This window comes from Chiloscyllium plagiosum, unplaced genomic scaffold (genome assembly GCF_037043375.1).
Source record: "Chiloscyllium plagiosum isolate Xiang-an unplaced genomic scaffold, Cpla_swu_hap1 HiC_scaffold_30, whole genome shotgun sequence".
In the NCBI taxonomy this organism is placed as follows: domain Eukaryota; kingdom Metazoa; phylum Chordata; class Chondrichthyes; order Orectolobiformes; family Hemiscylliidae; genus Chiloscyllium; species Chiloscyllium plagiosum.
Window position 1 is genome coordinate 24,635,856 of NW_028270168.1, and position 12,554 is coordinate 24,648,409.

Sequence of the window (12,554 nt, forward strand, 5' to 3'; positions counted from 1 at the left end):
GAGGATTGGAGGGAGGCGAATGTTCTTCCTTTTTTCAAGAAGGGTAATAGGGAAATCCCTGGCAATTACAGACCAGTCAGTCTTATGTCTGTGGTCAGCAAGGTTTTGGAAAGAATTCTGAGGGATAGGATTTATGACTGTTTGGAAAAGCACATCGTGATTAAAAGCAGTCATCATGGCTTTGTGAGGGGCAGGTCATACCTCACAAATCTTATTGAGTTCGTTGAGGAGGAGATGAGACAGGTTGATGAAGGTTGGGCAGTGGATGTGGTGTATATGGACTTCAGCAAGGCATTTGATATAGTTCCACATGGTAGGCTCATTCATAAAGTCAGGAGATATGGGATACAGGGAGTTTTGACTCTGGATTCAGAATTGGTTGGCTGACAGAAGGCAGAGAGTGGTTGTAGATGGAAAGTATTCTGCCTGGAGGTCAGTGGTGAGTGGTACCTGAAGCCTCTATTCTTAGGCCTCTGCTCTTTTTAGCTTTTATAAGTAACTTGGATGAGGAGGTTGAGGGGTAGCTTAGTAAATTTGTCGATGACACAAAGGTTGGAGGTGTCATTGATAGTATCGAGGGCTCTTGCAGGCTGCAGCGTGACATTGACAGGATGCAGAGCTGGGCTGAGAAATGGCAGATGGAGTTCAACTTGGATAAATGCAAAGTGATGCATTTTGGAAAGTTGAACGTGAATGCTCAAGATAGGATTAAAGACAGGATTCTTGGCAGTGTGGAGGAACAGTGGGATCTTGATGTTCAAGTGCATAGATCCCTCAAAGTTGCCACCCAAGTGGATAGGATTGCTAAGAAAGCATATGGTGTTTTATCTTTCATTAATGGGAGGTCGAGTTTAAGAACCGTGAGGTTTTGCTGCAACTCTACAAAATCCTGGTGAGACCACACTGGGAATATTGTGTCCAGTTCTGGTCATCCTGTTATTGGAAAGATATGGAGACTTTGGAGAGGGTGCAAAGAAAGTTTCCCAGAATGCTGACTGGACTGGAGGGCTTGTCTTACGACGAGAGGTTGATAAGCTCGAACTTTTCTCTCTGGAGAGGAGGAGGAAGAAAGGTGATCTGATCAAGGTGTACAAGCTAATAAGAGGCATAGTTAGAGTTGATAGCCAGAGACTTCTCACCAGGGCAGGATTGACTGGCACGAGGGGTCATAGTTTTAGACGTTGGGAGGAAATAATAGAGGAGACACCAGATGTAGGTTATTTACGCAGAGTTGTGAATGCATGGACTGCATTGCCAGTGGCGGTGGTGGAAGTAGCGTCATTAGGGACATTTAAGCGACTGCTGGACACGCACATGGACAGCAGTGAATTGAGGGGTGCACAGGTTAGGTTATTTTATTTTAGATTAGAATTAAATCTTGGCACAACATCGTACTGTACTTCTCTGTGTTCTATGTTCTACGTTCTAGGAGGCAAGCAAGCTCCCATCAAAGACTGCAGTGTTGAAGGTCAAGGCCCACTAGAAGGAACCAGATGAATAGAATAAAAGTGGCACACTTTTAAGGGGAACCAGGCTGTTGACAAAGCTGCTCAATCAGCCCTAGAGACAGAAGACATCCATCCTTGGTCTGCCATCTTTGCTGAGGATGGCCCCACCATAAGCATTACCCCTGGCACACTGGTACCCCTGAGGGTGAATGTGCCAGGTGGAAGGTGCAGGGGTCCACGCCAGATGAGAAAGGTGTCTGGAGATTGAGGTCCTGGCCCCCGTGTATATCCAACATACTCTTATGCAATTACATCACGGCGTTTTGCACATGGGGCGTGATGCTATGATATCCAGCATCGGGAAGGAATGGTGGTGGAAGGACATGGGCAGAATCTGTCATTGCTGTGTGACATGTGCCCAGCACAACCAAGCAGGCCCACTAAAATTAGAATGGGGCACCAGCCACGCCCAAAGGGAGCTTGGGAGCGTGTACAAATAGATTTTATGGGACCTTTTCCCCAATCCCATGGGAAGATGTATTGCCCTGTGATTATTGACCAATTCACCAGGTGGGTCGAGGCCTACCCTACCCAGAATTGCTCAACCATCATTGTGGCAAGGATTTTAGCTGAGCAGGTGATTCCGGTGGCGGGTGGCGGGCGGGGAGAGGGACGGGCAGGGGTTGCCATCCCGGATTGGACTCCAACCAGGGGATCCATTTTACTGGATGAGTTGCTTACCGGAGTAGGCACGGTTACATGTTAATACTTACCTATACATGTTCTATATGCACGTGCAGCAAAATACCATCTCTAAATGCTGGGTTTGTACCTAAATCCCCTCATACTCAAGTGGGGGCAGATCCATTCCATTTAATAAATCAGAGACGGCAGAATGGTGGTTGGACTAGGAGCAATCCTCAAAATTATCCATTTGATGGGGGGGGGGGGGGGTAAGTCTGACAGAGAATCTCATGAGTCACTCATGCGAGGCCCTGACCAGACTATTTCTGTTGCCAATGATAAGGTCACCTGGGAGACCGCAGGTTATAACATGTAAAAGTATCATGATTGGTTCCAGCTTCACTACATCCTTTCTCAAACGCCCCTGGCTCTGTCCCTCACAACACCCCAGATGATTGAACACCCACGGGGACTATTTGTTTTAAATGTAATTGTACTTCAATTACAATTACAAGGGTGGAATGCCGGAACCAGCGAATGTTCCCATTCCCTGCTCCTTACCTCGTCCGGCTGCCAATTGTTTCTTTCTGAAAGTATGACCACAGGTAAAATGTTCAAAACCATTTGGACCACAATTCAGACTGATTATCCGAGGACTTACAATGGTACTTATTTTGTCTGTGGTCTCAAGGTCTACCCTTGGGTCCCTCTGGATTGATCCAGATCTTGCTACCTTGCGTATGTGGTCCCTTTTGTTCGCCATTACAGTTCCCTCCATCCCAACATACACCTACTTCGATCCAAACGGTCCATCACTGAGACTGAGCGATTCTTTACAATCGTCTTCCCCGTCGATGGGACTGCTAAGGCTGCTCGGGATCTGATCAATATGGCCTCAACCTTGGAAAGGCTGGCTAATGAGACTGTCGTTGGCTTTGCAGTTGTTAGCACGGCCATCTCTGGAAAGGCGGCTGACATTATTACCACCTGTACTGTTGCAATGCAGAAGCATTTGGCCATTGACTACTTGCTATCAGCACAAGGTGGCACTTGTGCTGTTATTGGCCCCGAGTGCTGCACACACATTCCATATGCCTCAGACAACATAACTAACATAGCAGATCATATCCACCTGGAGGCCGATAAGATCCGGCAGGAAAAGAAACAGCTTCATTATTATAATCCCCCGGGATGACTAGGATGGCTACGAGGAGGATGTAAGGGCTCGTACCTTTGCATGCCTTCATCACGTACATTGTTTTTGTCATCTCTTGTTGTGTTGTTATGGCTGTCCTTAACCAGTGTTGGAAAGTTTTGACGGCGAGAATTATGACGGGTGCTAGCCTCCACGTTGAGTCACCTGGGAGTGACCCCCTTTCTGGCCCCACTGATGGTTACTGGATGTAGGTGGTCTGTTCGTCATACACCTGCATGTCTCAGACCACAAGGGAGGACAGAAAACAGAAACTAACTAAAAAAGAAATACTGGCTGAACACAACGGCATGGTATGCTGATCCCGGAAACAATGATCTCTGCGTGAGCATGTGCAGAACACAAGAAACCATCTTTTACGGGCTTTTGTTGTACATGTCATCCAGACTATAACAAACTGCTGTATCTGTTGTTCTGACGTGGTCAAGTCCCATGGTTAGGGTCAGAATCATGCTGCCCCTCCCAAAAGCTTTTGACTTAAATTTGATTGGCTTGCTTTCTAATTTGAGTTTTATTAATTTTACTACAACAAAGGTGAATTAATTTTACTCTTAAGATACATAGATCTTATTTAATTAAGTTCTTTGGGCACTTATAAAGTGAGGCTGTAAATTTGGTTGTTTGATGTCTCACAAATTGGAACCTGTTTCTCCCACACCAGTGTCAGCCATGCATTTGCCTGTTTAATCATACTGACCTTGTGCTAATTAGCTCATTGTTCAGGTAGTGACCTGGAGTTTATTACATTTTGGTCCTGCTTTTTAATTTAATTTTTAAAATATTTTTAAGGCAGAGTTAGATAGATTCTTGATTACGGTGGTGTAGTGATTGGACTGGGGTTAGCCAGGTATACCTCATTAACAACCCCTGATTGGGGTTGTTAATCTGTGCCAATCAGAGAGTCCAGACTGACAAATAGTAACAGGAATCTCCCCCTCTTCCGCGGTTACGTTAGGGCCCGGGTGTCCTTGGAGAAGGAGCACGCGGTGTCGACCAACACCCTGCAGTTGTTCAGGGAGAGGTGGGCGCCGCAGGGAGTGGAGTGCATCATTTCTCCCTCCAACTCTATTTTGATTTAGTCCCTACCCTCCCCCTCACTGTTTTTGATCACACCGCACTGCCCTTTGATGTGAAGGGCAGTGTTTGTCACTGGCCACCGGGGTGTTTTCCTATCTTCCTGGTGGTGGAATTTGAATAAAGATTCGTGCACTTTGTGTCTTTCACTGTGTCTCACACCTGCACACACACACACCATGGGTGCTGGGGAAAAAAAAAAGGAAAAAAAAGAAAAACAGGTGTGCTTGCCCTTTGAAGTAAAAAAAAAAGTAACAGGAATCTCAGGGATCCTCCTCACTGGAGGGACTGTCTCTGAGCTGACTAGTCAGAGTCCATGCACCATGCACGTGTTAACAAAGGGTGACTTGGTGATGGTATACCATAAAGTTATTTCCGTGACATTATTTCACATGGGATGAAAGATTAGTGAAGATATGCAGGAATGTAAAGTTGAGGTTAAAGTCAGATCAGCCACAGTCTTATTAAATGATGGAGAAAGCTTGAAGGGCCCAGTGTCTACTCTTGTTCCTTATTTGTATATTTATATAAAGCGAAGCTGGTTTGGAAGGCAGGAAACAGAGGTGTCAAATATTGCATTCTCTGAATAATCTTATTATCAAGCAAAGTATCATTGTTTTGTTTTATATGTCACTTTTACACAGGACAAACAAATGGATGCCTCAAGGTCAAGATTGAAATCAAGTGAAAAAAAGGTCAGAAGACTAATCAGAATTCCATTTGTAATAGACAAATGGCTGACGATGCATTTCGAGTGTTGACATGATTATCCACCACTGGATTGGATATGTTTATTCTGGTTATGGTTTTACGAAAGAGCAAATAAGTGCTGGCCTTGGCAAAGTCATTTCCTGACAAAAAACAAAGTCTGCAAAAAAGTGTGAAGTTAATGCCCATTGGTTTGACAGTGATGAAGACTGCATATTGTATAAGATTTCATGGGTTGACATTTGTAAGAAATACAGTCTTTTAAATACTTATGAGGTGTGAACTTTTAAAAAGACAGATGTTTATTACACAGAGGAGTATATCATGCAAACTATAGACTATATAAAGATTATATTGCATAAATTCAATTTGGAAACTTATTTTTCAGTACAGGTACACAATCCTTTATCTGAAACGCTCGGGATCAGCTGATTTTCAGAATTCGGAATTTATCGAAAATCTTACTGAACAGTAGACTCACTGTGAGTAACGAGTCCTGAGACAGAATTGAGGTCTGCCAGTATTGGGCCACACCCACCCAAGTCGCATCTGAGTGACTTGCATCGAGTGGGTGTGGAGTTGGATTAACTGCATCCCAAACAACCTTGTTAATGAGATAAAAACTTTGCAAAAAAACTTTGGATTTTGGAGCTTTTCAGATTTCGGGATTTCAGATACAAGGTTGTCTACCTGTACTCACTTTTAAATGGTTGAATTAGGCAGAATGGCAGCTAGAGAGGGTTGAGTGGTGAGGTAGTGGTGATGAAGCGACTATCACAAAGGAGCAGTGACTAAGAAAGCCTTCTCTGCAGACACTGCCAGTGAGGGAAAACTCCACTCCATCAGCTACAGTCTCCACCTGCCCTTCCCCCATATCCCCTGCCTGCTGAGTGGTTCAGGCACAGATACTTCCTGTGGCCTGTTAAGCTGACAATACATAACATATCTGTGTCAGGAACACTTTGGTATTATGGATAACCACGCCAATGTAAAGAGGATGGAAGAGAAAACACACTTAGTGGTCAATGGTCTGAAAAACCAACCTTAGAATTATTGACTCTGGATATATTAAAGAGAATGTTTGCTCTTGAAAAGATTTTATTATGCCATTATCCTCATGTCTGAAACTGACAGAACTCTTCAAATGCTTAACTTTCTCCTGAATTTTTTTCCTCAGAGTCCAAGTAGCATTTTAGCCAGTCTATTCCATATGCAGTAGATATCCATCACTTTCTAATACTGCTCAACTGAAAGATTCCGCCATGAAGACATCAATAGCTGGGACATACCTTGTTTCCACTTTATAAAGTAATGTAATTACTTGGTTCCTCCACTGGTCATAAAGAGCATCTTTAGAAAACAGAGGTGGGTAATCATACCCTGAAATGTTACATTTTCACTCACTATCCTCTGCTACCACCATTATTTAGTTGAAGATAACAGTTTTGAACAGAATCCAAGTTCACACTTTCAGTGAGAGTTTTATTTCAGTTAACTAACTTTCATAAAACTTATCCATTGACTACAAGCTCCCCACTTTCACATATTCACACACTATTAACCATAATTAACTATTCCAGGCGAGTGTATGATTGGCAGAATAACTGAATTACCAGCTGGTTGGTTGGCTGCGCGAAGTGTGGATGAAGAGTGAGTGAATGACTGGTGGACTTATTAGGTGGGTAAGCGAGTATATGTATGAATATAAGCAGAAGAGTGTTGGGAGGGTTGAGTCACGAGTGACTGTGAATGGAACATGGGCAGATGAGTGAGTGAAGCATGAAGAGGCATTGAATTAGTGATTGGGAGGAGCGCATGATTAAGCATGGGACTCAGAGGGTGAATGGGTGAATAGGACTGTTGAGTAGGGTTGAATGTGCGAAGGACAGGGAGAGATGGGTATCTAGTGAGCAAGTGAGTGACCAGGAAAAGTAGGTGAGGGAGAGTGCAAGCAAATGATAGGGAAATATATATACATAAGGGGTAAGCAAGTGAGTGACTGGGAAGGGTGGGTAGGGAATGAATGAGTGACTGTGAGAACAAGCTAGTGATTAGGAGGGGTAGGTAGAAAATGAGTGATCAAATGACCAGGAAGGGTGTGTAGGGTGTGGCAAAGAAGGGACAGGGAGGAATGGGGAGGAGTGACCAGGACAGAAATTGGTAGAGATGAATGACTGTTTGAGCAGATGACACACCGACTAGGATTGGTGCATGACTGAGCATCTGGAGGTGTGTATCATTATCTAAGTGACCTCCAGAACGTCCATGCAGGTGAGAGAGTGGAACAGTGGGTTTTGGTGTGAGGGACTGAGGGGCAGATGTAGATGTGAGAGGAATGGGAGGGATTGGTAACTGGGGGAAGGATGGCATAAATGGTGGAGAGAGTGGCTTTGGTAAACCAATGAAACGTGTGAACAAGTGAGTGAGACGGTCAAGTCAGTGAGTTAGTGAATGGAGGGAGGATGCATGTGTGAGTGAATGGCAAGGTGGCTGAGTGGGAGGGCAAAGTGACTGGTTGAGTGGGTGAGTGAGGGTCTGGGAAGGGTGGCTGACTGTGCAGATGAGTGTGCCAGAAAATCGAAGGTACTGGGTGACTTTGTTGGTGTATGCATGAGCAATGGATAACAGGGTGGGTGAGCAGACAAGCTAGATGGCTACAGGATTAAGTGGAGGAGCAATTGACAGGGAGGTGTGATATGCTAAGCTAGCGATGAAGACAGGTGCACGGCTGGATGAGAGAACAGGCGAGCAACTAGGGGAGCTGCGCGCAGGCAAACAACTGACTGGGGTGTGTGGATGAACTGGTGAGTGAATGAGGGAATGGGAGATGTGGGTGACTCGGTGAGTGAGTGAGGGCCTGGAGGGTGTGGGTGACACAGTGAATGAGGGGCTGGAAGATGTAGATGACCCTGAGTGAGAAACTGACTGGAGTGGGTTGGTGAATGAGAGCAACTGGAAGTGTGTGCGGAAAGCAGATGCCTGGGAAAGAAATGTTGATCGATGAGTGAATTACTGATGGAGTGGCCGGTGAAATGATTTGGATTGTTCTGTACACGTCTATCCTTCCCTTCCATTCCCTGCCTGCAAGTTTGGAGGTTGCCCCACCAGGCTGTATCTGGTTATTCTACTCCTTAGCTCAGCAACCCCTATCTCTGCACCATTTTCAGATGGTCAAGACCTAAATTTTATTCATTCTCACTTTACATCCGAAACAAAATAAGGGGCTTTGTTAGTTTGCTTGAATGCCTTGCATGTTTGAATGGTAATTTGTGTTAATTATTGATTTAAATGATCCATTCATATTTTGAAATTGTCTTCCTCCACCACTCCCAAGACACATGTTGTTGCAAACCTTATCTTTGTGAGATTTGCTCACTGCACGCAAACCCAACTGACAGTGTAAATGAAATGTGACACCCACGTACAAGAAAGACTGGACAAGCCGAGGTTAACATATCATGCTAACATTAAGCAGGAGCAAAGAGTGGCAGTCCAATGGCCCACCAGGCTGACTGCATGTTAAGTGAAAAGAAAGAATCAATTCATGAACAAATTGCTGATTATCGCCTCCATTCAGACCATCTCCCTGCTGCCAGCTTGCTCTCTGTCAATCAGAATGGTGGCAGATGTTCCCACAGACACCAGGGTCAGAGGCAGCAAAGCCTTCTCTTCTTCTACTACCCAATCTGTTGTGCATCCGTTTTTCAGGCAGTATGTGTGGATTGGCATCTGTCCTATTCTATGAGGCAGCTTAAAACAGAATACATGACAGTAGAAAAGATTTGCTGGCATAACCAAGAGGCAGAATTGTTTGAGAGTATGCAAGGAGGCTTTGAGAATGTGCAAGGACAACAAGATGCAATGAAGCATTTTGTTATAATTGAAAAATGATTTGGGAACCACAGAACTGATAGTGGGTTTGTGATTCAAGTATAATAATGCAATGGTGTGTGACATGAAGGAAATTCTTCCACTGCCAATGCTGATAGGGTTATACCCAAAGAACAAGTCCTGAGAATAATTCTAAAGATGATTTTACAACTTCTGAGGTCTTTATCTATTGCTGCAGAAACATTTGTCCAGCCACATGCCAACCGTTGGAAGGAAACAAATTTTGCTCTTCTGATTGATTTTTATCTGTGAGGAGCTGAATTGTAGCAAATTTGATGTAATGATTTAAGTCAATTTTCTGAAAATCCTAAATGTGAAAATCCATTGGACATCACAGAAAAGTATACCTACCATTTTAATTTTCCAGGTTGCCTTTAATTAATGGCAAACTCAAAACTTTCAGATTTCCCCACATGGAGAATTGTCCATTGGACAGCACGAATGGCATGAAAAGTCCGACCGCAGTTAAATTAGGCTGGGCTATGAAAACTTCAATGATCTGCACCAATTTGAACAGATTGGTGCACATGCACTGTTTTCTATCTGGCTAATATATGTTACAACCCAAAATTATCTCCTTTCGGTGTAACATATTAAAACCTAAAACCATGCAACAAGCTGTCTTTAAATCCAAAGATTAAATTTTTGCACTTAATTTTATTGAAAAGCCAGTCAGTTCTGCTATAAAGCAGTAGTTCTGTTCTCAGGCAACCCTGTGTTATAAGAAAGTCATGTAAGAGCAGCACCATTTAAACTCATGGGGCTGGAATCACGTTATAACCAGTACAAGCTTTAAAACATCATGCTTTAGGAACGAATTCGTCAATCGTATTGTAGCAAATTCATGCTAATGAAACGTGCGCTACAGCAGAATAACCTGTAAATTTCCGTGAATTCGTACATTGCTGATATTCTTTCCTAATGCTGCCATTTAGTGCTTACATGCAACGCAAGATTACAATCTAAGTAGAAAGTTCTCCACCATTTCACAATTAATCTGTGAAACAGCTTCTCCAATTTTTAAAATGGGATAATCTGCAGGTTTCCCTTTCTCTTCCTGCATGAATAAAAGTAGTGAGAGCAAATCCCTCATGGATTGCAATTTCAGCTGTTTTGTGGGTTGCAGTTTGAAGTGGTTTTGGACGTTTCTGATGTAGTGAGCTGTTCAGCTATTGCATCATCCAGATGTTATAAAATTGTGAAATTTGTGTCAGGTTAATTCTGTTGATTATGATCAAATTTGTGCACATTAAGAGCTACTCCCATTGTCAATGTCCATTAAGTTAATCTGTATTGAAATCTGAGAGTAAAGCTTGTAGCCGTGCCCACATTTGTTTTCAATATGATCTTTCCTGGATGGATCAAATTTCAAACAGCAATTTTTTTGGTGTTTAAGGAATGTTGAATTGGAAGGAATTGACACCAATATTATACAAAAAGTCTGGAGTCCAAAGTTTACCTTCTAATACTTAATTGGAACAAAGTTCATAGTAAACAACTGACTTGATCTGTCACTGGGGAAAACAACCTACTTTGTGATCATTCTGTCACTGGGGAAACTGTGATTTGGAGATGCCGGTGTTGGACTGGGGTGTACAAAGTTAAAAATCACACAACACCAGGTTATAGTCTAACAGGTTTAATTCGAAGCACTAGCTTTCAGAGCGCTGCTCCATCATCAGGTGGTTGAAGGAGCAGCGCTCCGAAAGCTAGTGCTTCCAATTAAACCTGTTAGACTATAGCCTGGTATTGTGTGATTTTTTTAACTGGAAAAAACAAACTACTTTGTGATCATTTGGACTTTAGGCTGGAACAATCAGAAAAGTTGAAATCAGAGTTTAAGGGAGCTTTTAATATCTTTTAAGAAGTAATCCTCTGAGGATTTTCAAATCATGGCTGATTTACTGTGGGGAAAATGGATGTTGTGACATCTGAAGTTAGCCTGGTGATAGTTATTTTCATCAACTTGTTGGGACATGTTATGACACGTTATGACTTGAAAGTAACTGGAATTTCTGGCCCAGAGGTTGGGGCATTACCATGACAGAAGCTGTTTTACCTGGTGATATTGTGTGCCTGATGGCTCAATGTCCTATTGAGTTGGGTGTGCTTTGGTCATCCAGTTTGTCTGTGCATGAGGGTACAGTGACTACTCAAGCAACTTTATGCTATTTCCTGTCTCAGGTTAGTTACAAGATTTAACCTGCTTAAAATGGGTTTACAGATCTGGGTTTCAAGTGATTGGAAGGGCTAGTACAAGGACGACTGATTTGCAAGAAAGTATTTAACTGGTTGCTTGTTTTACACTGGTGTTTATTTTGAAAAACAAATTCTGTGTTGTATTGTTCGCTGTAGCTTGTACTTTGGTCAAATTGGGAAATTGAATGAAATGGGCAATGACACCCACAGTATTTTTATTGACTGAATATTCACTGAAATGAATAGAGACTAAGGGGTAAGTTCAAGGCCGTGAATTTAAAAAACAGTGCAAGGAAGGATGGGAGGCCAGAAGAGTTCAGCTGCCATTGAGAGAGGCAACCTGCTGCTGCGATTGAGAGAGTGAGAACTCTGTTCAGAGAAGAAATCAAAATGTAAGATCTCAGAAATATGGTGAGACCACAGGAACTTGGTGAAATGGGCGGACGGATGATTTATGAATTTCAATGCAAAAATGTGATGGTTTTTGATCCAAAGAATATAGAATGATGGTTTACAATCAAAGATCCTACTCTAAAGGTTGTGCATAAGCAAAGGGACCGGATTGTGTGCGATTACATTTTTAAAGGTGGCAGCACAGGTAGACAGAGCTGCTCATAAAGAGGAGAGTATTCTAGGCTTATTTGGTAGAGGCATAGAGTACAAAAGCAGGGAAGGTATCTTGAATGTTTATGTGATACTACTTAAACCTCAGCTGGAGTACTGTGTACATTTCTGCACACTGCACCCTTAGGAAGGATGTGAATACATTGGAGTGAGTGAAGAAAAAGAATCCTAAAAATGATTCCATGGATGAGAAACTTCAATTGTGAAAATAGATTGGTAAAATTGGATCATTTTTGCTTGGATTTGAGAAAGCTCAGAGGAGATTTGATGGAAGTTTATGGAATCATGATGAGCCTGGACAGAGTAAATAGAGAGAAACTTTTCCCACTTGTAAAAGGATCAAGATGCAAATATGAGGTAAGAAACAGTTTTTTTTTACACAGTGAGTAGTTAGGGTAAGGAATGCACTACTTAGGATTGTGGTTGAATTCAGGCATTCAAGATGGCTTTCAATGTTTCTATTTTTGTTTTGATTTATTATTGTCACATGTACCAAGATACAGTGAAAGGAATTGTATTATGTGCTAATCAGACAAGTCATACCTTACATAAATACATCAAGGTAATAAAATAGAATGCAGAATTTAATGTTAAAACTAGAGAGAAGGTGCAGAGTAAGGTCAACTCTCATATATAAGATGTCCGTTCATAAGTTAGATAACAGCAGGACGGAAGCTGTTATTAAATCCTTTGATACGTGTTTTAAAACTTTT

At 42.6% G+C, this 12,554-nt stretch overlaps 1 protein-coding gene across 1 annotated transcript in view; it reads left to right on the top strand.

Moving 5' to 3' along the window:
* The first annotated feature begins 11,537 nt into the window (after nt 1–11,537).
* Nucleotides 11,538–12,554, top strand: part of LOC148142163 (amine sulfotransferase-like) — a 31,533-nt gene continuing 30,516 nt past the window's right edge. Inside the window, exon 1 of the mRNA XM_087976820.1 lies at nt 11,538–11,609. The gene's annotated coding sequence lies outside the window, so the exon portion shown is untranslated. The remainder of the gene's footprint in view (nt 11,610–12,554) is intronic.